Source organism: Triturus cristatus, chromosome 1_2, assembly GCF_964204655.1.
Source record: "Triturus cristatus chromosome 1_2, aTriCri1.1, whole genome shotgun sequence".
NCBI classification, from domain to species: Eukaryota; Metazoa; Chordata; class Amphibia; order Caudata; family Salamandridae; genus Triturus; species Triturus cristatus.
Genome location: NC_140580.1, coordinates 664,252,710 through 664,272,054, shown reverse-complemented (window position 1 = coordinate 664,272,054; position 19,345 = coordinate 664,252,710). Strand labels below are relative to the sequence as shown.

General features: G+C 48.4%; 1 protein-coding gene across 2 annotated transcripts in view; it reads right to left on the bottom strand.

Annotated features, from left to right (window-relative positions):
• Positions 1-19,345, bottom strand: part of OGDHL (oxoglutarate dehydrogenase L) — a 713,311-nt gene that overhangs the window by 173,712 nt on the left and 520,254 nt on the right. The gene's annotated exons all lie outside the window — the stretch shown is intronic.

Genomic DNA, 19,345 nt, shown 5'->3' with positions numbered 1-19,345 from the left:
GACTTTTTATGCAGGTGTGCTGCTTGTGAAAGACACCAGAAGAAAGCATTGAACCATCCCCCAAAGCTCTAACAATTACATGACACAACATATACACACCCGCACACTGCCCAAAATTAATAGGTGAGGCTCGCCTCAGCAGTCTGCCTATCTTGCCACAGAAGAGGAAGAATGGCTAAAATCCCATACTTTGATGCTTGAATGAGAGGAAATCATACAAAATCTGTGATGACAATGGTTTTGTGCCATACATATTTTGATTATTATTCATTGTGGTTACAACTGATGAATCTTTGATTTGGTGATTTCCCTGTCTTAATAGGACTAATTTGTCCTTTTTTCTGCTCCCAATTTTACTAATGTATTGTGTTGTTTACTTGATTGTATTTGCCAATGGGCTTTAAAAACTTTTAATTAACATTTTATTTATTTTGTATAAACTTTGGACACTGTCAGTCTTTTATCAAATATCTGTGCAACATTTTATATTGTGTGATATATGTGACTATTTGCGAATTCTTGAATAAATTTGTATAAATCTTTTTTGATATTGCTTATTTTGATTACATCCTTGATGTCCATTCTCACCCTGCTATTGTGAGGTTTGTGTTGATTTCTCTTATTGGCAAGGAGGTCCTACTTTTGTGACTAAGGTCATTTTTGGTGCCCCTCTCCTTTGGCCTAGGGGTCCCTCTCTCTTTATTTATAAAATCCCATACTCAACAGAAATTGGGTCTCTGAGGCAAGATTGCCTCATATAATGTTCTAGGCTTCTGTATTGAGCACCTTTTTGCACCAAGAGCTGTTTACATTGACTGTCTTACGTTGTTATGTGAATGTTGTGATATTATATATCACAATCAAGGAACAATTCGGGTGCTCGTCTTCGTGTCATTAATTTGACATACTTTTATATCTACTGTGGAATTTGTGTTATCAGATTGATAGATTTTTTTTACCCACAGGACATTTGTGTTTGATCAGTAAAATTGACACCATTCTGGGTATAAGAGTCTGTCTTTGTTTTTTTATATTTTAACCCAGGCAAAAGATTGTCACTAATGCATGAGAAAGGGCATAACCCAGAGGTTCTGTATTAATTTTCCCCTTTCCAAACTAGGATAAATAATCTGGTTGCCATATGTTCATGATCTGTAGGTGGTTTGGAAAATTGCCTCTATAAAATGACCAGTTAAGGGTGTGTTTATAAGTCAAAGTCAAAGTAGTCTTTATTTTCGATAATTTCAATCACCAAAGACACAATGAAAATACAAAACATTATTTTTCATACACCACTAGGCAACAAGATTCAATATCAATTCATATAAAAAATCAAGTTAAAATCTTTAAATAAATTAGAAATTAAAAGTATATATTTTTTATAAAAAGCATTAAACATTTCATAAAGCACATGTAATACCCATATATATAGCAGCAAGAGTGTGATGGTTATCTAAAAACTATACAGATAATAAACCCAGAGTCAAGTAGCACAGGGCCCTAATCAAGTTCTACAAGTTTATTGATGTTATTTCTGCGAATGACCCACATCCAACTCAAGTACTTAGCCATAGCAATAACTATGTCTTCCCGCAGGTTTGTTTTCAAAATGCGGAAGGCCGTTAAACTTGATCTTGTGCCCAGATTAGAACAAATCGGCTTTAGATATTTATTTCTCGGGCGTTTATATGCAGGACATACAAATAAGATATGCATTATAGTCTCATCCATCAATTCGCATGAGGGACATTTGGCATCTATTTCATTTTGCCATTTTCTAGTAAAGTTTTTTATGGGCAATGACCCTACTCTAAATTGATGGAACAATTTCCTGTCACTAGGTTTCGTGATAAAATTCCAGTATGCTTCAAATCTCGGTGCTATTTTATGTTCCAAGAAAATACCAGTAAGAGAGGTATTTTGTACTGAAGACAACGACCTAGTGTTAATCATGTTCCAATAAGGTTCCTTATAGTCTTTTTTTTTAAGGAAACCTATTGCTCATCGGATCCTCCCACAGATAACTAAGACCCATGTCAGCCAGTGTACTCTTTATCTTTTGTAACCATTTAATTTTGCATGCCAGGTCGATTTCTTTAACATGTTTCAATGCGTTCGCATATGGTAGTAACTCTGGCGTAGTCCAGAGCCTTCTCCAGTACACTATGGGTCTATATGGTGCTAACTCCTCCAATGTGGTGCAACCCAGATCTAAAGTAAGAGGTTTAAGTGGCGTGGATTGTGGGAGGCCTGTCAATCCTCGCAGGAACTTATTTTGGGCCATGGTTAATGATGTTATATTTTCAAAGCCCCATAATTCAGCACCATACAGTACCGAGGCTCTGATCTTTGCATTGTATATCACTAAGGCTGGGCCTACCGGCTTAGTATGTGAAAGACGAAATTCTTTTAAAAGGGCACCGGCGAGTTGGGCATGCTTTAGTGCCAATATGTCAATCTGTGGTTTCCAGTTTAGCCTTTTTCCCAAGGTCACACCCAGGTAAGTAAATATGTCTGTTTTTCAAGAATGGCATTATCCATTACTACTCTTCCTTTTATTGATTTATATCTATGTAAAACCATAAATATTGTTTTATCTACATTCACCACTAAATCATGGTCTTTGCAGAATACCGTAAATCTGTCCAATGCCCGTTGCAAGCTCATTTGTGTCTTAGACAAAATTAGGGTATTATCTGCAAACATTAGAAGTGGAATCTTAATGCCTGCTAATGAGGGAGCGTCTGTTGGATGTGATAAAAAAAATGTAAAAGCCCTATTATTAAAAACCGAAAAAAGGGTAGGTGCCAAGACACACCCTTGACGTACCCCTTTGCATACAGGGAATCGTTCAGTGACGTTCCCCTGGGATCCCCACCTAACCTGGGCATAGATAGACTCATGCAATTTTATGATCACAGAGAGAAGTTCAGGAGGCATCCCTGCTTCGTTTAGAGATTCCCAAAGTTTATTACGGGGGACTAGATCAAATGCAGATTTTAAATCTATAAAAGCTGCATATATGGTTCCTCCTGCCAGGATTACTGTGGTCCAATAAATCATCATAAATCTAAAAACTTGATCTATAGTACTAACATGGGGGCGGAATCCAGCCTGTAGTGTTGATAGAGCTTTGCAATCATCTATCCAGACAATTATACGGCTCAGCACGAGCCGGCCCTTAATCTTTTACATGGTGTCTATCAAACTTATTGACCTATAATTTTTTTGGGCTGGTACGGTCCCCTTTTTTATAGATCGGTATAATCTCGGCGCCGCGTCAAGAGTCTGGGATTGGTGCCCCTCTTGCTATAGCATTTGCTAATAAATGGATGTATTTAGTCCAGTTTGCTTTATCAAATTTAAATAGATCAGCAGGAATGCAGTCCAGGCCGGATGCCTTTCCCGCCTGGATTGCATCCAGGGCTGTTTCAACCTCCCTCATCTCAAAAATCTGTGACGTCTCAGGAACTAAAACAAGGTTTGGTTTTGATATATTTGATGGGATAGAAAATTGTGCATCAAAATAAGAAACCCACTGTTCCGGAGCAACATTGTTTGCCGGGTTTGCGAGAATTCCCCACTCCCCCATTTTACAATGTGCCAGAATTTCTGCATATCTTTCCCGGAACTAGCTTGCTTCAGTTCTTCCCATCTTAGTTCGTCGAACTCCTGTTTAGCTATATGTTAGGCTTTTTTATATGCAATCCTTGCATTTCTGACCCCCTCTATTTCCTTCCCCCTTATTGCATGAGACAGATTCCTATACGCTACTCTACAGTCCTTGTTATACCACTTGGCTGATTTTTTTGGAGCTTGAGTCCTTGTATTTTTAGTCTTAGTAAAAAAAACGTTTAATTTAGTGAAGAGATCTTCATGGGCTTTTATAATTGCATGGTTACTGTCAACATTGGGATCTAGTGCTGAAATGATTAGTATCATATTTTCCAATGCTGTCTTCATCAGCTCTAAGTTATGTGCATTTCCCAATAGCATTGACCATTTTACCCTTCTCATATCATTTGTCATGATTACATCAGATGTCACTATCTCAGTATGATCAGATTTGCAGCCCAGACCTTTAAGATGTAACGTTAGCAATAGGGGGTTATGGTCACTCTCTGTTCTCGGTTGTATTGCCATATCTATAAGTCAAGGCCAAAGCTCCACACTAATAAGAAAGTAGTCAATACTTCTTATGTTGTTTATAAATATTTGGCAGCTCCATGGTTCTTGTGCACTACTGCAGTGGGTGCAAGGTAGGATCTGAATAAAAAATGATTTTAATGTTAATGTTATGTTTATGTAACTGCGGGTCGTGGCCCACTGGTGAGTCGTCAGCAGAGTTTTGGTGGGTCGCAAAAGTCCAAGCAATACTTAAAGATGCCTTTAAATTCTGTATTTATCTTGTCACATTTTCTGCACTTAAAAGACCGAATTCTTCTTCTGATGATGTTGTTTAACATGGGGACTGATGTTTACAAACTTCTCTCACTTTGCAGTCAGAGAAAGCGAAGTAAAGTGAATTATATGACAATCTTGCTGGGGCACATGAACTGTGAAAAGGAATGCTGTCATTTTTCGTAACACACAACAAAATTTAAATACCTGTAAATGAACTGTACACATTTAGCAGTTAGGAAAGCAAAAATGAAGAACATTTTGTTTTGTAATTCTGAAATGTGATGTGATGTATACAAAGACTTTAAAAGGATCAGAACAAATCAAGACACTTTACTTGGTGATGCAAATACTAAATAGTCACTGAAATGGGCTTCCACACATTATCATTTGTATGCAGTGTAGCTTTATCAGTAAAACTGTTTGTCTATGCAAATTTAGTGACCATTTCAATGGAAAATATGCCATCTGTAAATGACAATGGAAAATGTGCAGTCTGTTAATGACAATGTGCTACCACATGATGCTTTAGATACATGAACAAAATCGCCAGCTTCATGTCCATTAAAGCTAAGTGAGTTGCTAAAGTTTGTCATACTTAAATCGGGTTGTGGTTCCAAAACATTTGGGAAGAACTCTTTTAGTGTGTAACCTGCTCTTGGGATGAAAAAGTCCTCATGGTAATTAACTTTGCACCCTTGCCCCAACTCTACTGGCATTTGGATCCCTAATGCTGAATTTTTCCACTCAAATATAGATAATTTGTGCCCACCACGTGATAGGCCTGGCTCACAAAATGCAGTCTTATTGGGCCGGGAGGGGCACCCAGACCGCTACGCTCATAGTGGCGAAAGGCTACTGTCTTTACCAGAAGTTAAGCAGCATGACCGCAGTGGTGGTAGCATACCATTTAGTGATCAGTACGAGTGAACAGGTCCTTTTCACCTGTGTCACTGGATTGAGGCCTAAAGGCTCACTCATTGAAGGTTCCGCTGTAGTGTTCTTAACTCACCCATGAACTACATCGAATTTCTGTGTACTGCTGTGCAGTGCATGTGTTGCGTACATGTGCTGGGTGTATATGTGTGCCTGTAAATAGTACAGTACAGCGATAATGCACTGTTCAGTACATGTATGTTATGTGTATGTGCGTCTTTGCATGGTACAATACATGAAGGATATAGTGATGTGCAGCGTATGTCCGTTATATGCATGTGCTGGGTGTATCTATGCCTGAGAATGGTACAAGGCAACAATGTCTCAACCAGTAATCATTTAAGTAAGACAAGTACAATGAATAACAAGTCAATGTCAAGCAACAGAAAATAAGGGAGACCACAATAGTTTAAAGAAGACCATAAAGAATGGTCGGTTCTTTAAGGTAAATGTAGTTGTATCAGCACAACATTACATTATTTTGGTGCTAACCCAAAAATACACTGCGCCCAAAGGTGCTTGTGAAAAGGTGAACAGCGCAAGTGACATGTGAAAGGGGAGATAACTGAGAAAATGGCGCAAAAAACAAGAATAACTCATGGTTAAGGGAAGAGGTGTGGCGCCGCGGCCAGGGCGACTGACTCCGGAATCTGGGGGTCACGGTTCGATCCCCGGTGCCGACGGCAGATTAGCCCAGCACCATGTGACTCTGGGCAATAGCTTGCTTAATCTTCCCGACGGCCCCCAGCGCCTAGAGACCCTTAGGGGTGATTGTTCGCGCTTTACAAATGTGGATTATTATTATTATTATGGTTACAAAAACAGTCAATAGGACATTTATACAAGGTTTTAATTGGTTTTTGAAACCATGATAATGCCTTTAGATGGGCTGAACAGTCGACGGCGTTTCGACCTGGACAATTTCAGGTCATCATCAGGACTGGCTTACTTTGATTTGGTTGGTGCTGTGCAAGGGATTAAAGATAAAGGGGATTAAAACAGGAGGGTGACTAGAAAGACCATTCTTTATGGTCTTCTTTAAACTATTGTGGTCTCCCTTATTTTCTGTTGCTTGACATTGACTTGTTATCCATTGAACTTGTCTTACGTAAATGATTACCGGTTGAGACATTGTTGCCTTGCTCAACATATTTACCTGGTCTCAACTGGACTAACCGGTTTTCTCCTGTTGTTTATTCTTGTGAGAATGGTACAATACATGGCAGACGCTAAGTTCCATTCTGGGAGACCCAGGGCTGAATGTTAAAATATGAGGAGGTAGTTGATCCCCCCCCCCCCCATACAGATTTGTGTATTGCTGCATTCCTGTAAGCTGGGTGGGACAAACTCGAGAAAGGGAGAGCCAGGCTTCCAGTACACTTCAAAGAGTGGTCTTTGATTCAGAGAGAGGGAACAAGGTAAGGGCCTGGGCACATCTCAGAAAGGAGATAGGGCTGATCAGAGAATAATAAAGAGTACAGCTGGTGCCTGGGTAACTTTTTGATATATATATAGCACTGTGGCTGACATCCAAGGGTTGAACTTCTTGTCACTCCCATCGCCTCTGTTGTGGGGCTATCAGATTTGGAGTTGCTCCTGCTGTGACAGAGGGGATAGAGGAGTGGACAACTCAAAAGGAAGCAGACCCCCAAACTAAACTTCAAAGACTCAGACTCTAAAACAAATTTGGTGTCTTGAAATGGACAATAACAAGGGGAGCTTGAGACCTCAAAAACTGTCAACTGTGAAGTGCCAAGTGGGCTGTGGCCCGTGTGGGTTGGAACCAATTCGGTGACCCTGTACACTAGAGTGGACCACTGGGACCAATCAGGAATTGTGACCTGGTCTAGATCATCATTGGAGGAGAGAGGCCCCCGTGTTGACCCTAGCAGACCTGCATCATGACTGAGGACCACCTCCAGGACCTTCTCAGCCCCCACCCCTTGTGGGAACAGCTGATGAACTTACTCAGCTTAGAAGAGCAACAAGAACCCCCCCCCCTCCCCGGCTGCAGCATAACTTCAAGTGAGAAACTCAAGGACCGCCAACTGCAGCCCTCCTGGGTCATGGGCAAAGACCTTACCAGAGACAGCTGCTGCAGCTCCAGCACCCGCTTAGGGGGCGTGCTCGGAGATTCTGGTCACTTTGAACCTGCTACTGCAGGTAAGACTGATTCTGGCCAGTCGGCCACAAAGAACTTAATAAATATCGGTCCGGTGCTACAACACTTTTGACTTTAATACAGAGTTGGACTCCTGAGACTCGAACTACTAGTGGGGCTTCACCTGAATGTCGCCTATAGTGAATGTGTAATGACTGCTACCACTAGCTTGAGGGAAGTGGACTAAGGACTAAGGGATTCGCCTATGAAACTCTAGAGCCCTGATCTCAGTGTATTGTTTGTGAATGTCGTATTTTACTTTGTAGTAGTATATAAATACTTATTTTATCACAAAAGGTAATAATTGACTGGACAACCATTTATTGCTGCTGCTGCATGTATTTTGAGGTGTGAGCCTGTGTTCACCCTCTTGTGTCTGCCTCTCCACCGCCCTCTGAAAAGTCTTGACCTGCGCAACCCGTGCTACCACAGAGTCAAGTGCTGAAGGGGTACTTTGAGCAGTTGCTAGGGATCTATAGTAGGACAGGCCCTGGGACATCAGGAGTAAAAGGCCTCAACCTCCAGGATTGGGCCTAGTAACCCCTGATTTCCCCGTGGTCCTCTGGATGGGATCTAATACCTCCTGTAGCCATTTTTGTTGGACTATTAACCAGAGACCCTGACTTCAAAGCTGGATGTGGTTTGTATCTCAGCACCTCAAGCATGATTTTTGAAAGTTGCACTGTTTGTGGAAGCCTCATTCTTGTGTAGATGCTTTTGAAGGTCACTTGCTCAAAGTTTCCCTGTTTCACATGTAGTTAGACTTTCACCTACCTGTCTGAAAATCATAACTTAAGTCCATGTGATTTTATGCTAGAAACATGCAATGAATGAATTTGTGTACACATGAGAGATATTACTGGAACTGCTGTTTCTCATTTAGGAGTTGTATATGCCCCATGATTTTGTCTTTCTGAAAACGTCAACATTCGAGGACGTGCTGCACAAGATGTTGAGTTTATCTTTGTAATGGACTTCAGAAATGCAGGCCAGAGATCAGGGGATTTATTTACCTCTTTGGTCGGGTTATAGATTCAAGGTAAGAAGTAGACTGACTCACCCTCTAAGATAGAGCATTGTGAGAGGGAGGTTCACTACCTCTTGAATTGGAAACGAAAAGTACGCTGAGAGGACGGAAATTCAATAAGTGGTTCAAGAAGTCCAACCAATATTTGACAATTGTGGCTGTATTTTATACAGGGTAGGGGGCAAGTGACCTTGAATGAGTTTGGGCCTGCTTTAGTGAACAGCAAAGGGTTAGGTAGGTTGAATATTGAGTTTATGATGTTACTTGGGGCAAAAGGTGATTAGAGACTAGTAGAAATAGTAGGAGCAGATCATTATGGTCAGCTGGAACAACAATATTGTGTGCCTGATTTCAGTTTGGCGGATGGGATTTGCACTCACAAACGTTGTGTATGTCAGCCGCCTTACAAATGCATTATATTGTTGGAAGGCGGACCCCGAGGAGTCGGTGAGACCACCAAGGGGGGCCCTCGCACTGCACGAAGTAGCCAAGCGCTGCCGAGAAGTCTCCTGAGAGATCCTTCTCCTATCACGTACTAGCACAGTAACACCACCACACCGGACTCAAGGAGGTTGTCTCAAGACAAGCAATTCTTTATCATCAATAAAAGGTTACGAGTTCAATATTTACACGAAGGAATCGATGGATCCACCTGAAGTCTCAATGTCTCTTTGGAAGGGTAGAGGTAGCGGGACAGTCTTTGGCAGGAATGTGGTACGAGGGTACCTGGGGCCCAGTTCTTATCCTCAAGCTGGAGGACCTCCGCTCTCGGAGGGGTCGAGCCGCGACGGCGTCAGCAGGGCTCTGGCGTACAGTTCGTGGAGAGCCGCGATTCAATCAGCAGGGCTCTCAAGATGGTTTCTGCTCAGCTCGAGCCGCGACGTCGTCAGCAGGGCTCCGAGGAAGGTTTCAGCGAGGTTGGGCCGCGACAGCGTCTGCAGGGCTCCGATGTTCCAGGTGGTTCAGAAAGGGTTCACAAGAGGGAGCCGCGACGCAGTCAGCAGGGCTCGTGATGTTTCCGACAAGAGTTCTTCTCCGTAGGGTCAGCCGCGATTCGATCAGCAGGGCTCTCGACTCCGGGATACAACTGCCGAGCTGTGGTGGGGTCGCCCCAGATATAGGTCTGGAGCCCTTTGATGTCCGGACCTATGCGCCCGAGGGGGCGGAGTGGCCGGGTGGAGGTGGCCAGACGCCCAGCAGGAGAGGCGCCAGGCCCATGGGAGTTGCAGGGCGATCACACCTCGAGAGGGGAGGACAGTTGGGGGTCCCATCGATACCGTCCTCCGCCGGGGGCGATGAATGGTTCCTGCGGCACCCCCTGGCCAGTCCGTGGTGCCTCGATGTCGGGGCTTCGCTGGGGTCGAGGCCGGGTTGAGCGGGGTCGCGCCGGCTGGTGCACGGGGTGACGTGGATGCCAACAAGATGGCGGAGCCATGAGGAGCATGCGACCACGTGCAGTTCCGGGTGAAGGGCCTTGGTGCAGTTCAGACGGGTGGCCCGTGAAGGCCGGGGCGGGGAACGGCCACAATCCAGGGGGTTAAGGACCACGCCACGAGGCCGGGTCCAACAGGCGTCCCCCCCAGCCGAAGGCATGGAGAGTCCCCCATCTCCTTGGGGATTCTCCTCGTCAAGGCGGAAGAAGCGGGACAGGCCGTCGGCGTTGGCGTGGTCATTGCCGGGCCGGTGTTCGACGTCAAAGTCCATCCCTTGTAGCGAGATGGACCATCGCAGCAGCTTGGGGTTCTCGCCCCGCATTCGCATTAACCATTGCAAGGGCCGGTGGTCGGTCTGGACCCGGAAGTGGGCGCCAAAGAGGTAGGGCCGGAGCTTCTTGAGGGCCCACACCACAGCGAAGGCCTCACGCTCAATAGTGCTCCAGCGTTGCTCCCGGGGCAGTAGTCGCCGGCTGATGAAGGCCACTGGTCGGTCGAGCCCCTTTTCGTCAGTTTGGGATAGGACGGCCCCGATCCCATACTCGGAGGCGTCCGTCTGTACCACGAACTCCTTCTGGTAGTCCGGGGCCTGCAGCACCGGAGTAGTACACATGGCCGTTTTGAGGGTGTCGAAGGCTGTTTGGCAGCGGGGTGTCCAGTGTACCTTCTTGGGCTGCTTTTTGGACGTTAACTCTGTGAGGGGGCCAACAATGCTCCCATAGTCCCGGATAAACCGCCGGTAATATCCGGTGAGGCCCAGGAAGGCCCGGACAGCGGTCTGGATAGTGGGGGGTTCCCAGGTCTGGATGGCATCTATCTTTGCTTGGAGGGGGGCCACCTGCCCGCTCCCCACTTGATGGCCCAGGTAGGTCACGGATCCGTGGCCGATTTGGCATTTGCTGGCCTTGATTGTGAGCCCGGCCCGCTGGAGGGCGGCCAGGACGGCCTTCAGGTGGAGGAGGTGCTCGGCCCAGTGGTTGCTGTACACGGCAATGTCATCTAAGTAGGCCGCGCTGAAGGCCTCAAGCCCGGCCAAAACCTTGTTCACCAGTCTTTGGAAGGTGGCCGGGGCGTTCTTCATTCCGAAGGGCATCACCCGAAAGTGGTAATGCCCATCCGGAGTCGAAAAGGCGGATCTTTCTTGGACGCCGGGGGTGAGCTGGATTTGCCAGTACCCGGCGGTGAGGTCCAGCGTGCTCAAGTAGCGAGCGGCCCCTAGGCGGTCGATGAGTTCGTCGGCCCGGGGTATCGGGTGTGCGTCCGTCTTGGTTACTACATTCAGGGCTCGGTAGTCCACGCAGAATCGCAACTCCGGGGGGTGGCCGGGAGCTGCGGCCTTGGGCACCAGGACGACAGGGCTGGCCCACGGGCTGTCGGAAGGCTCGATGACCCCCAGGGCCAGCATCTTCGCTACTTCGGCCTGGATGCAGGCCCGCACTCGGTCAGGCACCCGGTAGGCTCTGTGTCGTATGGGGGGGTTCTCCCCGGTGTCGACGTCGTGGACGCACCAGTGGGTCACCCCCGGGGTGAGAGAGAAGAGGGCTGCGTAGTCCCGCAGTAATCGCTGGCAGTCGTTGCGCTGTTCCGGGGTCAGGGACGAGGCGAGTTGGACCCCTTCGATCGATCCATCGTGAATGTCGGATTGCAAGAGGTCGGGCAAGGGCTCGGAGTCGTCCTCGCCCCCCTCGTCGGTCGCCAGCAGCAGGCTTAGTTCGGTCCGGGCGAAGTGGGGTTTTAGCCTGTTAGCATGTAGGACCCGGAGGGGGTTCCGGGGGGACTCCAGATCGACCAAGTAGGTGACGGGACTTTTCTTCTCCACCACCTTGAAGGGCCCGGTCCACTTGTCCTGGAGGGTGCCGGGTTCGACCGGGGCCATGACCCATACTTTCTGACCTGGCTCGAATTCTACAGTAGAAGTGTTGCAATCGTACCACCGCTTCATGTCCTCCTGGCTGGCCTCGAGGTTGGCTTCGGCGATGGCTCGGAACTTGCGGGTCTGGTTTCGGAGGGTCAGGAGGTATCGGTAGACGTCAGGAGGGGCGCCTCGGGGCTTCATCTCCCAGCCCTCCTTGACCAGACTGAGCGGTCCGCGGACCGGGTGTCCATACAATAGTTCAAACGGGCTGAACCCCAGGGACTTCTGCGGGACCTCCCGATAGGCAAACAGGAGGCAGGGCAGCAGGACATCCCATTTCCGCCTGAGTGGTTCTTCCAGGCCCTGGATCATCCCTTTCAATGTTCGGTTGAATCGCTCAACCAGTCCGTTCCCCTGAGGGTGATATGGGGTCGTGAACTTGTATGTGACCCCGCACTGTTGCCACAGGGACCGCATGTACCTGGAGATAAAGTTCGTGCCGCGGTCGCTCACCACTTCGCTGGGGAATCCCACTCGGGAGAAGATCCCCATCAAGGCCCGGCCTACCACAGGGGCCGTTATGGTTCTGAGCGGGACCGCCTCCGGGTACCTGGTGGCGTGGTCCACGAGGACCAGGATGAAGCGGTGGCCCAGGGCGGTTTGGGGGTCCAGGGGTCCCACAATGTCGATTCCGACCCGTTCAAACGGGGTGCTGACGGCGGGAAAGGGCTGGAGGGGGGCCTTGACCCGACCCCCCGTCTTTCCGCTGGCTTGGCAGGTCTGGCAGGACCGGCAGTGGTTGTCCACATCTCTCCGCATCCGGGGCCAGTAGAAGTGGGTCACCAGACGACTGTACGTTTTGTCTTGCCCCAAGTGTCCGGCGAGGGGCACATCATGGGCCAGGTTGAGAAGAAACTCCCGGAAGCGGAGGGGGACCACCAACACGCGGCTGGCCCCGAGTTCTGCTACTTTCTGTTCACTGTACAACAGGCCCTCGGCCCAGTAGATCCAGTGGGTGCCGGTCTGGTCACCGTTGGCTTGCGCGGTCGCCTGTTGTCGGACCCCTTCGAGAGAGGGACAGGACTGTTGCTCTTGCTGGAACTGCTCTCGGGTGGGGCCCCCTTTGTGTTGCCATTGCGTCAGCTCTGGTAGGGCGCTCGGAGAAGTCATCTCTTCGGGGGAGGATTCGCTGGACCCAGGGTCGGTGTCCGCCTCCTCCTTGCTGCTGGCGGGAGGGGGTGTGAGCCCCTCGGGTCGGGCGGTCCCGGAGGTCGAGGATGAGCGGGGGGCCTGGGCGGTCATGGACCGGGTGATGGCGCAGGCCCAATCAGCCAGTCCCAACATTCGGAGGTGCTCTCGTCGTTCTACTTGAGCCCAGGGGGAACTCTCCAAGTCGTTCCCCAGGAGGCAGTCGACCGGAGCGTCGTCGCGCACTGTCACCTTCAGCAGGCCCGTCACCCCTCCCCACTCGAAGGGGACCAGGGCCATCTGGCATAGGCTTTCAATGTTGTCGGCCGTCCGTACAGGGCACATCACATTCGGTAGAATCTGTTCAGGGGTCACCAGGTGGCAGCGGACAGCGGTGATACTGGCGCCGGTGTCGCGAAGGGCTTCGGCCCGTTGTCCGTTGACCGTGACCTGCTGCCGGTACTTCTGGGTGTTGGTTGGGATGGGGGTGCAGGGTACCATCTCCCGGCTACCCAGGCAGACCAGGGACATGGCTGCCGGCTCCCACTCAGTGTTCTCTCGGTCGAGGGCCTCTTCTTCCTCTTCTCCTCCCCCCAAGGCGGCGGCTGTCAGCTGCCGGGGCGGGGGCCCGCCGGCCCCGTTTCTTCGGTTCAGAGGGCAGGCCGGGTCGCTGGCAAAGTGTCCGGTTTGTTGGCAGCCATAGCAGGTCACTGGTGGCCGTGGTCCGGGTCGGGCCGGGCCCACCCTTCGTGCTAGGCTCGGGGAGAGAGGTGGCTGCGGTGGCCCTCGAGGGGGGCTCCTGGGGGCCCCAGCGGGAGGGTCTCGGTTCCTGTTCGGCCCCCCCCCCCACCGCGCTGGCGTGGGGGTCCGTTGGGGTTCCTCTGGTACTCCCCCATTGAGCTCCGGGGGACCCGGGAGTTGACCCATCGATCGGCCTCGACGGCAAGTTTTCGCGGGTCGGTCATTTTGCTGTCGAGGAGGTGCTGTCTCAGTTCCACGAAGCAATTGTTGGAAAGATGTTCCCACACGATGAGGTCGACCAGCTGCCCGTAGGTGGTTACTTTGCTGCCTCTGATCCACCCTTCTAGGGCCCGACTAAAAAAGTCCACATATTCCACCCATGTGGTACCCGGGATTTTCTTGCAGTCTCGGAACCGCTGGCGGTACATCTCCGCTGTTAGCCCGTAGCGGGTGAGCAGGGCCTCCTTCATGTGATCGTAGGAGGTCATCACCTCCTCCGGTAGCTGGAGCAGCGTGTCCCGCCCTTCACTCAGGAATCGCCCCCACAGGCCTGCGCCCCAGTCTTTTCGGGGCACTCGATGGGAGGTCATGGCCACCTCATAGGCCTTGAACCATTGTTGGATATCGTCATTCTTGTAATACTCCTTGACGACCTCCTTCGGGATATGTACCTTGGCCTCGGAAGGCGGTAGAGTGTCTCTAGTACTGGGGGTGTTGGTCCCTCCGTTCTTGGCTTTGATCTCGAGCTCCTTGAGACTGCGCTCGTGCTCAAGAGTTAGTTTCTTTTCCTCCAACTCCCGGTGTCGTCTCTTCTCTTCTATCTCTTCTTGAAGGCGTAGCTGCTCGAGGGCCAGTTTCTTTTCTGCCAGCTGGAGTTCGCCGTCCAGTCGCAGTCGGGCGAGCTCTAGCTCGTGGCTCCGGACCTTTTCCCGCTCTCGTATTTCTTCTTCGGAGAGGCCGGTTTCTAGGCTCTTTCTTCCTCCGGTTGCCGGGGTCAGTGCGGTTGCTGTGGTCTCCGTCAGGGGCAAGGGCCCTTCTTCCTGGGAGGGGCCTGCCCCGGCCTCCAGCCATGTCCTCAGAGCTTTCTGCATCTCTTCCTTGGTACCGAGGCTGGTGGTTGCAATGCCTTTGTCTCTGCAGAACTGTTTTAATTCTTTGTGCGTATATTCTTCCAGCCGTTCGGGCTGGAACTCCATTGTCGCGTTGTTTTCCTGGCTGCTCATGATGCTATTCGTTTGGATGGGTAGCTAGTGGGTACTGGCTGGTACGTACTGCGTTCGGCTCGGATCCCGTCGCTGGCCACCAAATGTTGGAAGGCGGACCCCGAGGAGTCGGTGAGACCACCAAGGGGGGCCCTCGCACTGCACGAAGTAGCCGAGCGCTGCCGAGAAGTCTCCTGAGAGATCCTTCTCCTATCACGTACTAGCACAGTAACACCACCACACCGGACTCAAGGAGGTTGTCTCAAGACAAGCAATTCTTTATCATCAATAAAAGGTTACGAGTTCAATATTTACACGAAGGGATCGAGGGATCCACCAGAAGTCTCAATGTCTCTTTGGAAGGGTAGAGGTAGCGGGACAGTCTTTGGCAGGAATGTGGTACGAGGGTACCTGGGGCCCAGTTCTTATCCTCAAGCTGGAGGACCTCCGCTCTCGGAGGGGTCGAGCCGCGACGGCGTCAGCAGGGCTCTGGCGTACAGTTCGTGGAGAGCCGCGATTCAATCAGCAGGGCTCTCAAGATGGTTTCTGCTCAGCTCGAGCTGCGACGTCGTCAGCAGGGCTCCGAGGAAGGTTTCAGCGAGGTTGGGCCGCGACAGCGTCTGCAGGGCTCCGATGTTCCAGGTGGTTCAGAAAGGGTTCACAAGAGGGAGCCGCGACGCAGTCAGCAGGGCTCGTGATGTTTCCGACAAGAGTTCTTCTCCGTAGGGTCAGCCGCGATTCGATCAGCAGGGCTCTCGACTCCGGGATACAACTGCCGAGCTGTGGTGGGGTCGCCCCAGATATAGGTCTGGAGCCCTTTGATGTCCGGACCTATGCGCCCGAGGGGGCGGAGTGGCCGGGTGGAGGTGGCCAGACGCCCAGCAGGAGAGGCGCCAGGCCCATGGGAGTTGCAGGGCGATCACACCTCGAGAGGGGAGGACAGTTGGGGGTCCCATCGATACCGTCCTCCGCCGGGGGCGATGAATGGTTCCTGCGGCACCCCCTGGCCAGTCCGTGGTGCCTCGATGTCGGGGCTTCGCTGGGGTCGAGGCCGGGTTGAGCGGGGTCGCGCCGGCTGGTGCACGGGGTGACGTGGATGCCAACAAGATGGCGGAGCCATGAGGAGCATGCGACCACGTGCAGTTCCGGGTGAAGGGCCTTGGTGCAGTTCAGACGGGTGGCCCGTGAAGGCCGGGGCGGGAAACGGCCACAATCCAGGGGGTTAAGGACCACGCCACGTGGCCGGGTCCAACATATATCCTATGGCATTTGTAATATGGCGTATGTGATGTCACATTTGTGACGGATTACTCGATCTGCCAAACTCTAAATCAGGCCCTAGATAACTTCCTTTATCTTTGAGATAAGGAACTGTGAGTCGGCAGATCACTGTACCAAATTGTAAGCAGCAAGGAACATGGGTGCAGATATACTATCAAAATTTGTTACAGTAAAAAAAACCTTGGAGTATGTGCAAGGAGGTATGATCCACTGTGTGCATGGATCTGCTTATACAGTTCATTCTGTTACCAAGTAAGAGAAATCTTAGGACCCCAAGACAGAACAACAGATATCTGTGCAGCTTAAGGAATTAAAAAGAAAAGATCGAAAATTAGGTCAAAAATACAGAGAATTCAGGCAATTGAATAAATGTGATATGAGTTATTTAATTGGCTAAATACAAAACATGTTTTGTAATCCTCACAGTGTCAACAGGGAATGGTGTCGGTGAAACGGAGCCCAGGTATCAGCCATAGGGCTCAACTCGATTACAATGAACCCTAGTCCCATAGCTGGTAATCAGTTACTCATAGTTGGTAGTACTCAAAAACCAAGGCCATAGAGCAACTGACATACACATTGTCACAAATATAGTGAGGCAAGGTAGAATGAGAAACGGAGAGTGGTCTCTAGAGGACCCCAAATTAAATAGGACCGAGTAAAAGTAACAGATAACCTCATATGAAGATTAAAATATGTTGGATGTTTTCCCAAACTCATATTTTTTACAACTCAAATTGTTATTCGCTATTATCTGTTTATCTGTGGCAGTGGCAACCTGAAAGGTTCCAAGCAAGGATGAAGGTGTAATTTTCCACTGTCTGGCTATGATGATTTTTAATATTCCTATGGCGGACATCATCAAATGTCAAATGAATATAATTTTGACTAATTTGAGATCTCTCTAGAGATCTATTCGCATTCCTTTGATAACTTCATATTCACCACAGAAGATGCATTAAAAAAAGGCTTTCTCTCTTATATTGTTTTTCTTCTCTCTCTCTCTTTAAATGTGGTCACTCATTTATAAATATATATCACACACACAAAACCTCCGAATTAGGAGCCTCCAACCCTGCAGGGTGGCCTCGGTAAGAACAGGAACGGAGCACCCTGTAAATCTGAAGCAGCGAGAACAACAAAGAAAGCTCCGAGGCCCAGTGTCTGGCACAATCTGGCGTTTTATTTCAATGTGCTTAGTGGCGGCACACAGGATTTCCTGACGCATTTCGGCTCCATTGTGAGCCTTGTTCACAGCTGAATAACATTTGCCTCGTTATATATATATATATATATATATATATATATATATATATATATATATATATATATATATATATATATAGTTTGTTAGTAAAATCCTAGCAGATGCTATGAAGATATATTTCTCTGTGTAACACACGTATAAAGTTCTAATGCATAATTGTTATATTCAAGTTTTAAAATACTCAATAAAAAGAGTTTCGGGGATAAAAATAAAAGGCAAGAATTAACTACCGAAATAATTAAAATACCTGCTCAAAGAATTACCACAGTGACTAAAATTCGACTTAACAAAAAAAACAAGTAAAAATAAAATGTGGGAGGGGACAAATAGGCACACATGCAAGGGGGCAGGGAATGCAAGGTGGACGATAAGGAGCAGGGGAAAAGGAGACATACACATCATGTTCTTAAAAAAAAAGTGAAAAACAAAGTAGCGGGAAGGGGAGACCTGGGGGTTGAGTCTGTGCTCCCCAAATAAGACAGTTTAGGGGACAGGCAGAGGATTGAAGGCCAGACAAGAACTATCCAGTAAAAGGAAAGTTTAAAAAAACATAACAGGAGAAAGGGATGCGGCTATAGGGATTAGGGGCCAGGGGATGGGAGCACAGTGGCGAAGGAACACATAGGTCAGGTGTTGTAATGGGAAGAACAAGGAGAATGAGTAATATGCCACAACCCCTCCCCCCCCCCCCCATTAAGAAAAAATGGGAGTGTTGAACAGAAAAAAAGAGCCATAAGTAGTGGGATGCTGAAAAACAAACATAAAAAGAGCGTGTTTCCCCAAGAAGGGCTTTCACAAGATTGAGTCAGTCAAACTGGTAAATGCTATTCAAGCTGAAAAAATAGACAGAACAGGTGAGATGAAATGGGAAGGTTAGAATAGGTCTAGACAGTTTGGTTTTCACCAAAATCACATACACCTTGTCAAAATAATTCTATATTCTGATATATTCACGAAACATCAATTTACAGTTGCAAAGTGATATACTCAGTCACTAAAACTGTGTAATATTTCATGTGAGGCATTTTGGTCACAGGCTGGTGCATCCGAGTTGGGGATGCCTTAAAAGGCAATTGATTTTGTGAGAATCCTCACATTCTTACCTGGCTCTGTATGACCCAGTCTATGGTAAGAAGTATACACCTCCACGGATAGCAGAAAATTTGCATCCTGAGTGAGAATGTGTGCTTAGGCCCGGATTTAGATTAGGACAACTTAAAATATGGCCTAGAGTTTATTACATCAGTGTCCAATTATTGAGATTTGGAATGATACACGCGGATCGATGAATAAGAGTATGTGGGCAAATGGGGAACTTCATACGTATTATTTTGTTGCTCCCAAAAATGAAAAGAGGTAAGGCATGAAACCAGGGATATTCTGAGCAAAGTGACAGAGGTCTCCACTGAATATGATTACAAAATAATGCTGTTAAGGGTCTGGACAAAAAAGCCTTGCCTAAGTACAGAAAAATGTTTTGTAATATTGTGGTGATGGTGGCCCCTGAGATATAGCTTGACTGTGGAGATGCAGAGGGCTTCTGTGGAACAATGTATGGTGTTCAAACATGGACTGGTTTATGAAGGGAGGTACTGTCTGGAAATATATGAGAAATTCTGGTTTTCGAGGAAGTGGTTTTCTTGCTTCACATGAAATGAAGAATGGTATTATTAAAATAACAGGTGGACAAACCTGACAGGGAAGCACCTGGTTGGAGGTAAGATGTAGTGTCCTTAGGAAAGCTGTGAATGGCCTCATGGTGTTTCTTGATGTGATTATATGATATTGTAGGTTGCAGTTAACTGTATACCCCCTGCGGCGCTTAACTTAACCAATGTACTGTTTGGAAACAG